Source organism: Aythya ferina, assembly GCF_964211825.1.
Source record: "Aythya ferina genome assembly, chromosome: 6".
Taxonomy (NCBI): Eukaryota; Metazoa; Chordata; class Aves; order Anseriformes; family Anatidae; genus Aythya; species Aythya ferina.
In genome coordinates, this window is record NC_140303.1 from 17,297,854 (window position 1) to 17,310,154 (window position 12,301).

Here is a 12,301-nt window from a genome sequence, read left to right on the forward strand (position 1 = left end):
GCAAAGTCAGTATTTACATTCCAAAATTCTTCCTTCAGAGAATCCTACCCTACAGAGACATGTATGTCAGAAAAGAGGCTTTAAAGTGCAAATCAACTTTTTTTTTCTTTGCATTGTTTCTTAGCATTTAATATGCTATTGATGGGTCATTCTAAACTATCTAAAAGGACAAAAAATAGAAGAAGAAGAAAAAGGGAAATTGAGAAACAACTGGGAGAAAGCACTCATCTTCCACTCCACAGGATTCAGATATATAAATCTCCTTTAATGTTGTCCTCTACTACCCTGTGATGCAAGAAAAGCCTGACAGAGGTGAATAAATGCATAATTCTCACGAGTAATTATATGTGAATTGATTATGTTTGTTTCTTTTTGTACTACATGAACAGAAAACTCATGCTGTTGAGTGAAAGATCAAGAACTGCTGAATTTTGACCTCAGTGCTGAACTACAGCTCTACCCTGACCTGCATTAAGAAAGCCAGATCAGATGATGCCAGCTAGCCAAACTCAGTCCACCAGGCTGTTCAAAACCGCAGGGAGAGAAGGTACGCTATACTATTCAGCCACAAATGGTAAAATGGTAGTAATATTATTTGAAGGTATCTGCCATCAAGTCAACTCTCAGATCTGTCCACAACAGAGAGGTCCCAAGATTGGTGTTTGCAGGTTTTACACACAGACCACACTCAGACATTCCCAAATTGTCTCTCCAATCAGTCACATGATTGTCATTTGGATAACCAGCTTGGCATGTATTGGTCACATCACAAACACAATTAGAAACTTAGGAATGGCCTGAAAAATAAAGTTGCACATCTACTCCGCTTGTTTGCCCTTCAATCTGAAAATCTTTAAGTTTAGGTGATTTAAAGTATCCACTAAAGAGAAAATCATCTGGTTTTGTTTGTTGTTGTTGTTGTTGTTTTGTTTTTCTCTGAGAATGTGGGTTCTCCTGCAGGTGACCACCACTAGGAGATTTGTCTCACTTTCCTTACTGTCTCTTCCTCTATTTTCTTGACAGTATTGTCAGATATAACAGGAATAAAGCAAATTGGAAAATAGTTTGAAGGTATAATACTTGCAGATGTCCTGCAATATCCTCAGCTATATCAATGAGGTTTCAACAGTCCAAAATTGGCTGTCTGTAGTATCTTGGGACTGTAGATTAATTTCTCACACTGGGCTGAACACAGCAAACCATGGAAGAAGGACCGTACTGTAAGGAAACAGGAGCATACTTAACAGGCCAGTCATCTTGGCAGGCAACAGTCATGCAGCAAGCACAGGTCTTAATATCCTGCAAAGATGTCAGCAAGTTTCTGCGAAAAGGTGCTTCCTAGAAATATGGAGTTAAACTAACACCTACTTTTGATGAGGGTTGGTTCCTGTCCACCTCTACTGCAAGATGCTTCAGGCCATGACAGAGGGTTTATGACATTGTCAGGACCATATCTGAAGAGGTAAACCAGTGTTTTGTTTGGTACCTTGCTTGAGTATGACCAGTTGTCCTGACATTTCCACATACAACAAATCTTCCCAGTAACAAATAAATACTTTTTCCATTACCCATTAGAAACGGGAGATTTCTGTTCTGTCTTCAGGTGTACCTGCTCTCTAATAGTTACCGTGCTGCCTGGGATCTAAGAGGTTTGCTTCCCTGTGTAGGCTGGCCCTCCACAGAATTTGGGTCAGTTTCAGAATATCATTATTGAATTTTAAAGCTTTGTTTTCCAAGTCACTACCTAGAGCAGCTCATTTTCAGACGATGTTCTCTCCTGCCATCTACTTTACTTTAGGAACAGCACTTCTCCTAACCTCAAGGGTAAGTCTCATGACAGTAGAAGACAAGGGTTTTTTTGGCAACAGAGAAACCTTTTTGAACCCCTTGCTGAAACAGATAAGAATGATCACAACTTTCACAGCCCTCAGGGTAAAGTATAACATGTTATTTTAGCCCTGCTATCCTCACCATGTACACAGCTTAAATCTGCAATGAAGAAAAAGAGGAAAGCAGAAAAGGTCAGAATGAAGAGTGAGAAGAGGAAATAAGTTAGATAAACCCTGTCTGGGCAAAGAGCAAATTTAGGCTTGTGGCCTGTTGTAATATTAGTTATTAATTCTTGAGAGAAGATCATATACTGTGGGAAAGGGCAGCAGAGACTGACAGATGAGATAGATAGCATTGCTACCCTGTGACCCCAGCAGTCACAAAACTGATCTGTGTCAGAGTTTCCTCATCTGTAAAATGAGGAGAATTATTCTAACTTACCATTCAGGTCCTTGAAAGCATTAATAGATACTTATTGTTAAGGTTCTTTGAGACCACCAGTTGGAAATACAGAATAACCTCTCTTCTGGGTTGTCGTTTGCATCTCATTATATTCCAGCCAAATTCATTTAAAAGACAGGTACTGTCAATTCAGTGTTTCTTGGAAAACGATCAACTTTAAAAATGAGTAGAAAGAGTTGTTATGAAACATATCTAATTTTAAAGCAGAGCAACACTACTAGTGCAGTTTTCTGACTGTTTGCTGTGGTACCTGCCCCCCTCCCTCCTCTACTTCCCCCCCATCAAGAATAGCCAGGCTTCAGACACTGCTCAGGCTCCTTGTGGGACTGTTCTCCAGAAACAAAACTAACTTTTTTTTTTTTTTTTTTGAAAGCAAGAGATCATTTATTTACAAGAGCTGAAAAATAATATGCCAACCTTGTCTATCCCTTCCATACCACATACTTCTCTTAGCACTATAAAAGAGGTCTGTGCAGTGGCTGCTGTCATGGAGCTATGTCAAGGAACTATGGTATTCCTTCTGGAGAATGTGCAAGGGAGCAGTGGAGAGGTCTCCTCTCTGTAGAATTAGGTGGTGCAAACAAAACTGTAGCTCTTGTGCTCCTGTGTAGATACCTGCTTTTCCACAGTTATGCAGGATGTGATTTGTAAGAGTGTCATGTACTTCTGAAGTCTTTGGTGAACATGGGCAGTTATGAAGATGATTGCCTTTTACATCATCTTCAGCACCACCCACCACAGTGCTCCTGTGAGCAAGGAAAGTACTGGAGCTGAAGAAACAGCCTGGCCTTTATTAAACCAGTTTCAGGAAAGGATTAATATCATCCAGATGCATTTCTAGGCTTTAAATTAACTTTAAACCCTCAATAAATTACTAAATGAAACTGAAGACCTTTTCATCCTTAAACCAGGTTAATTTTAATCTTTAAAATTATTTCCATTTTTATAACATTTCCAAACCCGTTATCATGTCAGTGGTTACGTACTGTTACTCATTATTAGTTATTAGCTGTCATAGCTCTGTAACTTCTGTCACCATGACCTCTTTTCCAAGCAATCCTGGAGCATAAGCCCTCTTTTACTGAAGTTTATTTTCAAATATCATTCAAATATCAATGTGCTGCACTCTGATTCTTGTAGTTTGCAGTATGCAGCATTCTTTATTTGCTCCTTCTGTTCCATCTTGGAGAGTATCAGTGACATCCAAAGCTTCTGGTCACTGCCGTCCCGTGACATCTGAAATATCAAGATTTTTTTCTTTTTGCAGTTTCTAGTGCTGGCATCATTCATGTACATGAAGGTGAATGAATTCCTGCTTGTAAATAATTTGAGAAGATGTCCTCCAGAGGGACTATTTGTTAAGTAGTGTCAAACTTTTCTCCCCAACAAGCCTGATACTACTTTCCATAGTCTCATCCATTGTTCTGTTTTCATGCATTTATTTTTCCTTCTCCCGTCCAGTTTTCTCCCTCATCTTTCCCTCTATTTGCATTTTTCTGTTTTTATCACTATAATTTCTCATTTGGTAGATTGGTCGCTGTTGTGGTTTAACCTGGCCGGCAGCTAAACACCACACAGCCATTCGCTCACCCTCCTCCCTCCCTCTCTGCGATGTGGGAGAGAAATGGGAAAGTGAGGCCTGTGAGTTGAGATAAAGACAGTTTATTAAGACAGAAAAAAAAAATAATAATAACAATAATGGTAATAATAACAATAATAGTAATAATAATGATAATAGTACTACTAATAATAATGTGTACAAACAAGTGATGCACAATGCAATTGCTCACCACCCGCTGACCGATGCCCAGCCTAACCCCGAGCAGTCTGGCCCTCCACCCTGGCTAGCCACCCCTATACATTGTTCAGCACGACCCCATACAGTACGGAATACCCCTTTGGCTAGTTTGGGTCAGCTGCTCTGGGACTGTCCACTCACAGCTCTTGCTGCACCCCCAGCCTGCCCACTGGCAGGACAGAGTGAGAAGCTGAAACATCCTTGGCTTGGTGTAAGCACTGCTCTGCAACAATTGAAACATCAGCATGTTATCAGCACTCTTCTCATCCTAAGCCAAAACATAGCACCCTACCAGCTACTAGGAAGAAAATTAACTCTGTCCTAACTGAAACTAGGACAGCCACCCACCTCATTGCCTCATTTAACCTTTCTTTCTAGATCAGCTCTTTCCATTCTTGAATGCCTTCTTGTCCAGCCTTGACAACTCATACCCTAAAAATCATCAACAACAACAACGCTGTTTCTTACTAGTGGTTTCTTCATCTTGTTTCAGGCCTTGTTTCTTGGGGAAGCAAAATTTCTGTAATTATACCGTATGAATGCATATTTTTATCCTTTATCTTGAAAAACTTACAAAACCATGACAAACTTGGAAGAGGAGTAGAGGGATTTAAAGCATCTCCAATTTTTTTTTTTTTTTTGAAGATGGCCAAAGAAGAAAAGGAGTTTAATGTCTTCTGTAAAAGAAAGAAGGCAGATGGAGCTTATTCCTACTAGACACTAGAAAATCCGTGCAGAGGACTGTGGGATTCTTGTTATATTAGCATTATTAGAACTTGCTAGATCTCACTTAAAACCTGCTGTTAGAGCCTCAGTCTGGATTTCTGTCCTTTGTGGATTCTCCAGATGTAAATTCTGATTTCAGCTTTTTCCATAGTTGCAGCCTTTCTCTCCTGTGTGTATTCTTTGCTGACCAATAACAGGTGAACTCATGGTATACCATTAATATTATTCAGTAAAGCAAACAAAGCAATCAATCACAAAGTAAACACTAACAGAAAGAAGACCTCATGGATTGTAATACTTGCAGAACTGCTATTTAATGATATTTGTTTCTTAATCTACAGTCTGTGCATTGTCTATTTATATCAAAAATATTTGGGATAGACATCATCTCTGATTTTTTTTTACTACTATATTGTATCAGAATAGTAAGCAGTGGTTATAGTTAATCAAATTGTTCTTCTAGTTTTTAAACATTTCTGTATATTAAGTATGTCTTAGGAGAATTAAAGAAAACATGCTGTTTTGCACTATCTGTTGACAGTGGTAAGTTGAAGCTTCCTTAACACATATGAGTTTTAACACATTTTTGAGTTTTAACTTAATACTGTGGAATTCTTTATACAGACCTTTCTCAGAAATACAAAAATTTGAAATCAAAGCAGCAAATAGCTAAATCATTAAAAAAAAAAAAAATTACAGTAAAGTAGCTGTGCAGTGCGTGATGATGAAAGTCTGCAGTAGAATGGGCTTGTCTTGCACCAGGCTAGCCAAAGTCCTAGAGGAATGGCAGGGAATCACTCCTGAACAGAAATATGTAATCAGAAAACATCTGAAAACATTTAAGAAAAAGAACAAAAAAGAACTGTTTTTTGTTTGTTTGTTTGTTTGTTTTGTTTTGTTTTGTTTTGTTTTTTCTTTTCTTTTCTTTTTTGTAAAGAGATTTTAATTAAGTTGTTTGTAGAGGAATGCTGGTGCACCTCTGTAACTCATCCTATTTTATCCTGAATTTTATAAGACTAACAATTTCTGTGGAATAAAAGACCCAAAAAAGTAGGATATGAAGAAAATAAATAAATAAAAGGAAATTGTACTTAGGTGGATTTAGTGACAGTTAAAAATGACTCTGAGTAAGAATGGGAAAATTTTTGCATCCTGTGCAGTCTGCTCTACACTCTGTGTCTTGTGTGTAATTAATCATTTACACCTGTGTGGAATGTCACAATTCTTATTTGGTAACAGTTTGCACTGGGATAAATAATACAGTAGCTGCAGGGGATCGGTAAATAAATGACTTACCTTATTTACTTATTATCTTTTTCACTACCTAGAATATGTTAAACATGTTTCAGAGATCTGAGTTAGTTTCAGGTCTGAATAGGCTTTCAATTGCAAGAGCATATATCTTATTTGAAGGTGTGAAGAAAAGAGAGAAACAATAAATGTTTTAACTTGAGTGTACCATTTTCGTGCTTCAGCATACTTCTGTCCCCTAGGTGTCATGTAAGTGATAAATGAGCACTTTTGACAGCAAACATATTTCTGTATAACCTTCTTCACAGTAAGTGACTAGTTATCAAATTTAATTCCTAAGTATTGTCTGTCTTTGACTTTTTACCAAAAAGCAGAAAATCAGCAAAAAATTCTTGAGCAGGGAAAAAAAAGGCCTGAATAGATTCCAAGAGCAAGAAAACATGATGTATACTGATTCATTGTTAACTAAGTGATTATTACAGATGCTTGCAAATATAGTGTTTGTTTATACACGCCCACCACATTCTCAGCCCCTAACTTCAGTTAATAGGTTGCTTTTCATTTGAAGATTCTTTTCCTATAGAAAAGGAGATGGAGATGTTCCACGTGGAAAATTAAACCACAGCATATTAACTCTTTTTATGGGGCTACTGGTTGACTACAATGAGAGCCGAATCCCTAGCCCTTTTCATTTCAGCAAGAAAACAAAAGTAGTGATGATACCATCACCAGTTCAGCACCTCCCCAAGCAACACATAAGAATCATTAAGAATCCCCAAATGGCTGTTACTAGCTGTCATCTTGCCATGCTGTTGATAGCACTTACATTGACTTGTTATGGTGGGGGAAAAAAGGCTCTTTTGAAACTGATGCAAAACACAGAAGGATTCAACTCAGATATAGATGAGGTGGGTGATTTCCATGGAGTTGCAATTACATTGCAGCAGGTCTGGATCTGGAAACAAGGTCTTTGCCAAGAGCTGTTGTTCTTCCAAGGTTTCTCCAAGGCAGTGCATGTCTGCTCTCTATCCTACTTTGTAAGCTTTTGGTGATGCCAAATTGCCAACCTGTCTTGGTGCAGAAATGTAGCTCTGTTCCGGGGATGTTCCAGCTTTATTTTACTTAAATGTATGGATGTCATGTGCTGTTGTACTTGCCTTTGGCCTGTTGCAACAGTGAGAGAACTTAGACCTTCAGCAACAGAAACATACCCCTATGTTAAGGTATTCTCAACTGATACCCTTACTAAAAATGAGATTGTGGTCTCTACTTCTAAATTCATTCTACATTGATGTCTGTGATCACATCCTCTCTACCCCAACCAAACCTAAATTATTCTTTTCTTTGAGGACTGATGTGCAAATTGAACTCAGTGTTTCTGATGTAAAAACTTTAGTCTGAGTGCCTTTCTGCCACCTACCTTTGAAATCTTTTTAAAGAGTGGTGCTGGCCTGCATATTCCTCTCGATATTTCTCATCCATTGTTTGTCATATTTAATCATTATTCAAATGTATAAAATATAGCCAATAAGATTTGTACAAAAAGGATTTGACCAAGTGTGGTCAGATCTTCCCGACGATAAAAGTCAGACGATACGATAAACTACCCACTTCATAGGGAAGAAACACAAACTCTCAGTTGGTGTATTTTTCATATGTATTTCTTTTCTGATTATGCAAGAAACAGCTGTGCTTCTTTAACCTTAAGAAATGTAAAATATCCAACTTACCTAAAATGGGAAATCATCATTTTCTGTTAACAAATGCTCTGAAAGAAGCTTTATGCTAAGTGTGTTCTCCAGGAATCAAGATACTTGTTCCATATGAATTTTTCAAATAGCTGTTTGAAAATATTCTAGTCTTTAGTGTCTATTAGTCTGTATCTGCTATTTATACAGGACTTTTTCTGTAGATTGTTCTTTTCTTTGCATATAGAAAATTTTTCAAATGCAAAAATAAGAAAATGCAATTTTTATTTCAGTATCTAATTTCTATTATATGCAAACATACATATTCCATGAAAATCCCTTTCATATTGTTTCCTGAGTAGAACTGAAAAACTGCATAGTAGCAATGAGATTGCATTAAAATTTGGACTCCTTCCCCCTTCCTCCTCCCCCCCAGGAATGTGTCTATTTCAGCCAAATGATCTCTAGTGAAAATATAAACTGCTTGTCCTTACAGAATAACACATTGAGGAGTGATGATGTAGCTTCACAAGTCACCACATCATCATTCACACATCATCTCCTGCTGAACTTCCTACTTTATCTTTAAGAGATAAATTCAGCATAATTGCAGGAAGAGAGATTTATGTTAGACATCATGAAAAACTTCCTAGCAAAAATAGGGTAGGATGTCTTGTGAGATTGTGGAATTACTGAGGATTTCTGAGTAGAGGTTAGAGAAAATACCTGTCAGAAATAGCTTTATCCTGTTCTGGAGTAGGGAAATATATTCCTGTAATTCTAGTCATGATTATCTCATCATGACCAGAACAGCACAATTCAACATAGACTCCAAATAAATAAATAAATAAATAAATAAATAAATAAATAAATAAATAAGGCATTTGTATTCTGTGTGAAGTTTTGACTTCACTCTTTTAACCAGAAATGAAAATACACATTAGCTGTGAGAATGGTTAGCTTTACAGTCTTCAGGTGAAACAGGAAAGAAAAAAAATGAAGGCTTCATAGAGTACTTCACCTTCCCTTAGAGGGTCCTTTCATAGTTGGAACAATAGAATTCTGTTGCACAGGTGTGGCTTACTTCAATGAATGGTCTAGCACTTGAATGCCAGAGAGCCAAGGTAGACCGGCATCGCTTAGTGGCCAAGAAGAGCTAGCACCAATCTGTGGCCCCTGCGTATAGGTCTGTAGGTGAAAACTTCTTGCTTTTGAAAACAGCTTGTAAAAGGGAAAAATTCTCAAGGACAGATTCATGGGCTTTCTTGTCATTTCTGCTGCATTTCTGCCAGGGTAAATCTGGTCCTATGTTAGCATAAGGTTTTGTACACATAAGAAGAGGAATTGTTTCCCAAAATACCCTTAACTTGTGCTTACATGGTACATTGTATTGCTGTGTATGCTGCTTAATTTGATCATTTAATGTGTGCACTACTTAGTATGTTAATCTCTATGCCTAGGGCAGCATTACAAGTCTTGAGTATATCATAATTTTTAATTTTCTGACTTAGGTTTGTGTAAACTTTGAGCTGCATTCATCATATCTACACTTCCTTGTTACTGAATCATCTCAATCTCTCTCTTAATACAGGAAGTATAATATTTATATACTCTGATTCATCAGACATGACATTTCCCTTCCCATTTTATTTTCTGAATTGTTTGCTATTATGTTGACAACAGACTTGAGATATTTAAGTTGAACCAAGTGAGCATTTTAAAGCTTTTGCAAAAGATTTTAAAGTTAGAAGCACCTGGGTAGAAAGATTTAGAAAATGTCTTCTCAACTATATCTTGTGTTGCTATAGCAATGTTGTAATAGTGCCTTATTAATAGCAAAGTACATAAATGTTCCTTAAAAATCTGTGCAAATTTGTGCAATAAGTTTATAACACCAGTACTGGTAACAAACTTAAGAATCTGAAGACACAAGCCCCTTTGATTTGGGATGCATTAAACCATCACAGAATGGTGTCGTACAACAGAAAAAGTTTTGTAGATGACCAGAAAAGACTACTTCTATCTTGAATTCCTATTTAGATGTATCAGCTGTATTCCCTGCTCTACACATCCTTTTCAGTTCATAGCGTTCCCTAAGTAGTTGTATTGCCTTAAGTGATGCCTAGCTATGTCATCCCCTGTTAGAATGTCAATTACAAAATGATTTGTTACCTCTATGCCATGTGCCATTTTTTATTTTTATTTTTTATTTTTTTATTCTTATCCCTTCATGTGTATTTGTCGGTACATAAACTCCTGGAACTGAATTGAACCTAGTGGGTATTTAACCACCTGGAAATGAATTGAACCTAGCCATCAAACACAGCAGCATTCCTCTACCGTTGGCCAAAGGATTTTTTTTTGTTGTCTGTTTGTTCTTTCTGTAGCATTTCCTATTCCTGTTACTGAACATAATAATGAATAACGGCAGGTGAGTTGTCACACTGCATGAGAAATTAATAAACTTTTCACACTCTTCACAAAAATCTTTTGAATGTCTACCATTGCTTTGAGATAATGTCTTTTAGGGAGCAAAAAGACCATCATGATCAGGAAAACAATTTGTTCTGAGCCCTTAAAAGCAGTTATCTCAATCTTTATTCATAGGAGTTATTGCAATCTTGATGTTTGCTGTTGTGGCCATTAGAATACAACACATTGTAAACTAGCCCACTTTTTCCAGATTTTAATTACTTATTTTTCATACTCAGCTTGTAAGAAAGTAAGGCAAAAGAAAAAGAAATAGGAAAAAAAGAGAAAAACTTCATGGCATGACTCATTGATTTATCCAAATTCATAAAGCTCAATAGTAAAGGGTAGTACCTTTTTCTGTATTGAAAACAGGCAGTCAGAATATAATGTTGATAATAGTCTCAGTGAGTCTACTCACTATTTGAAAAGTTAAGTACTGAATAAGATAAATGTGTTTAATTTTGTCTTGCAAGATTTTAAACATTAACTAGAAGACATTTAAATCTGTTCCTTAGAATAGGACAGCTTTTCAGAAATGTCCTTCTGACTGATCAGACTTTTTTTAAACATTGTCATTTTTTTAATATAGTGAAATCACTCTACTGATTTTTGTCAGTGATCTTATTTAACAATTTGTCATTTGGCTTAGATTTTTCCCCTTATGTCCAGGATGTTGTCACATGGTTTCTGAAGGTGATGATCAGACACTTTATTTAAATAATAATAATAAAGTAGTGATGGTATGAGAAATTATTATTTTAATCTTCATGGCTTTCAAGATAAAATTCCAAATAATCAGCACATGTGATGATTAAGGTTGATTGATGATTAAAATCAGTCAGGTGGTGTACGTTTGTGATTGAGGACTTGCAGAGGGAAGAAGGAAGAATTTCTGTCTGACAGGTATCAAATTTCTTCTATGGTAACTTTAGATACTTACTCTTTAGATTTGCTTTAAATGTTTTCTACAAATTTAATAATCTTGGTTTATCAGTAGATTCTGGTTCAGATAAAATTCCTACTGCTAAGGGAATTGCTCTTGTGTGTTCTTAGATATTTGTTCAGTTGTTTTTCTGCATCCTCTGTCTAATCTCTGTAGTTTCTTCATTTCTTGAGGGCAGATCATTTTGAAAAAGATGCTGCTTATATGATAATTTCTATGAGGTAAGTCATTTATGTTATGAAGCCTTAATTATTTTAAATTGCAGTTAAGTTAATTTTCTCTTGATTTGCCTAAGTTTTTCTTCTGCTTTGTGTGTTTTCATTTTTCATGAGGCTTTTTTATGATGCTGTTTTCTCCATGGAATTAAGTCATATTTCAGTTACTGTTTAGTCTAAAGGTTACCTTCAGTGCTTTTTCCTTCCTTTGGGGGCAATTTAAGTACTTTGTCATTCTTTTTCTTCTGAAATTCAGAGAATTAGAGGTAAAAATCAGTTGTCAATTATTGACTTAGCTGTTGAGCACTTCTGTGTATTCAATTTCACTTTTTTTTTTTCCTGTCTTCATGTTTGCACAGTTTCTGAAGACTTACTAAAATTTCACACATTTGAAAATATATGAGTATTCATCTGAACATGCATGTCAGAAGTGTATTTTTCTTTGTTATTTCATTTCTATTTTATTTGGAAATTCCAATTCATCCTTTGAGATCGGAAATTTTGGCTTGTGAACTAAATGATCAATTATGTACTATGAATAGTCAATATGAGCAATTTGCAACAATGCAGAAGATTGTGGCATGCTTACAAAGAAGTAATTTGCTGTATGTCTACAAGTACAGAAAATCTGTTCACAAATGATTCATGAACACTAAACTTATAGTGAATCTTATTTGCAATGTGTAATTTGACCTGGTATACATGATACCAAATTCCAGCTGACTTTGCTTAGCCTTTTTGTCAGACTTAACATTCAAGCTTCCCTTAATGACAGCAAAATGGATTTTATTTTAGAGCTCATCCTTCATAAACTGTTTCAATTTTAACTGAATGACTGCTCTATCCAGCTGCATCCTATGTGTTCTTTACTCACAGTATATGTAATTCCTATCCTTTAATATAATTAACTCATCCC

General features: G+C 36.2%; 1 protein-coding gene across 4 annotated transcripts in view; it reads left to right on the plus strand.

Moving 5' to 3' along the window:
* The window catches only part of LOC311438752 (uncharacterized protein), a 228,557-nt gene that overhangs the window by 7,446 nt on the left and 208,810 nt on the right, over positions 1-12,301 (plus strand). For 2 of the 4 annotated variants that reach the window (XR_014694286.1, XR_014694287.1), the window contains one exon: positions 390-547. The gene's annotated coding sequence lies outside the window, so the exon portion shown is untranslated. Of the gene's footprint in view, positions 1-389; positions 548-11,093; positions 11,131-11,271; positions 11,392-12,301 lie in introns of those variants that run through there. The other 2 variants (XR_014694288.1, XR_014694289.1) reach the window with 2 other exon arrangements.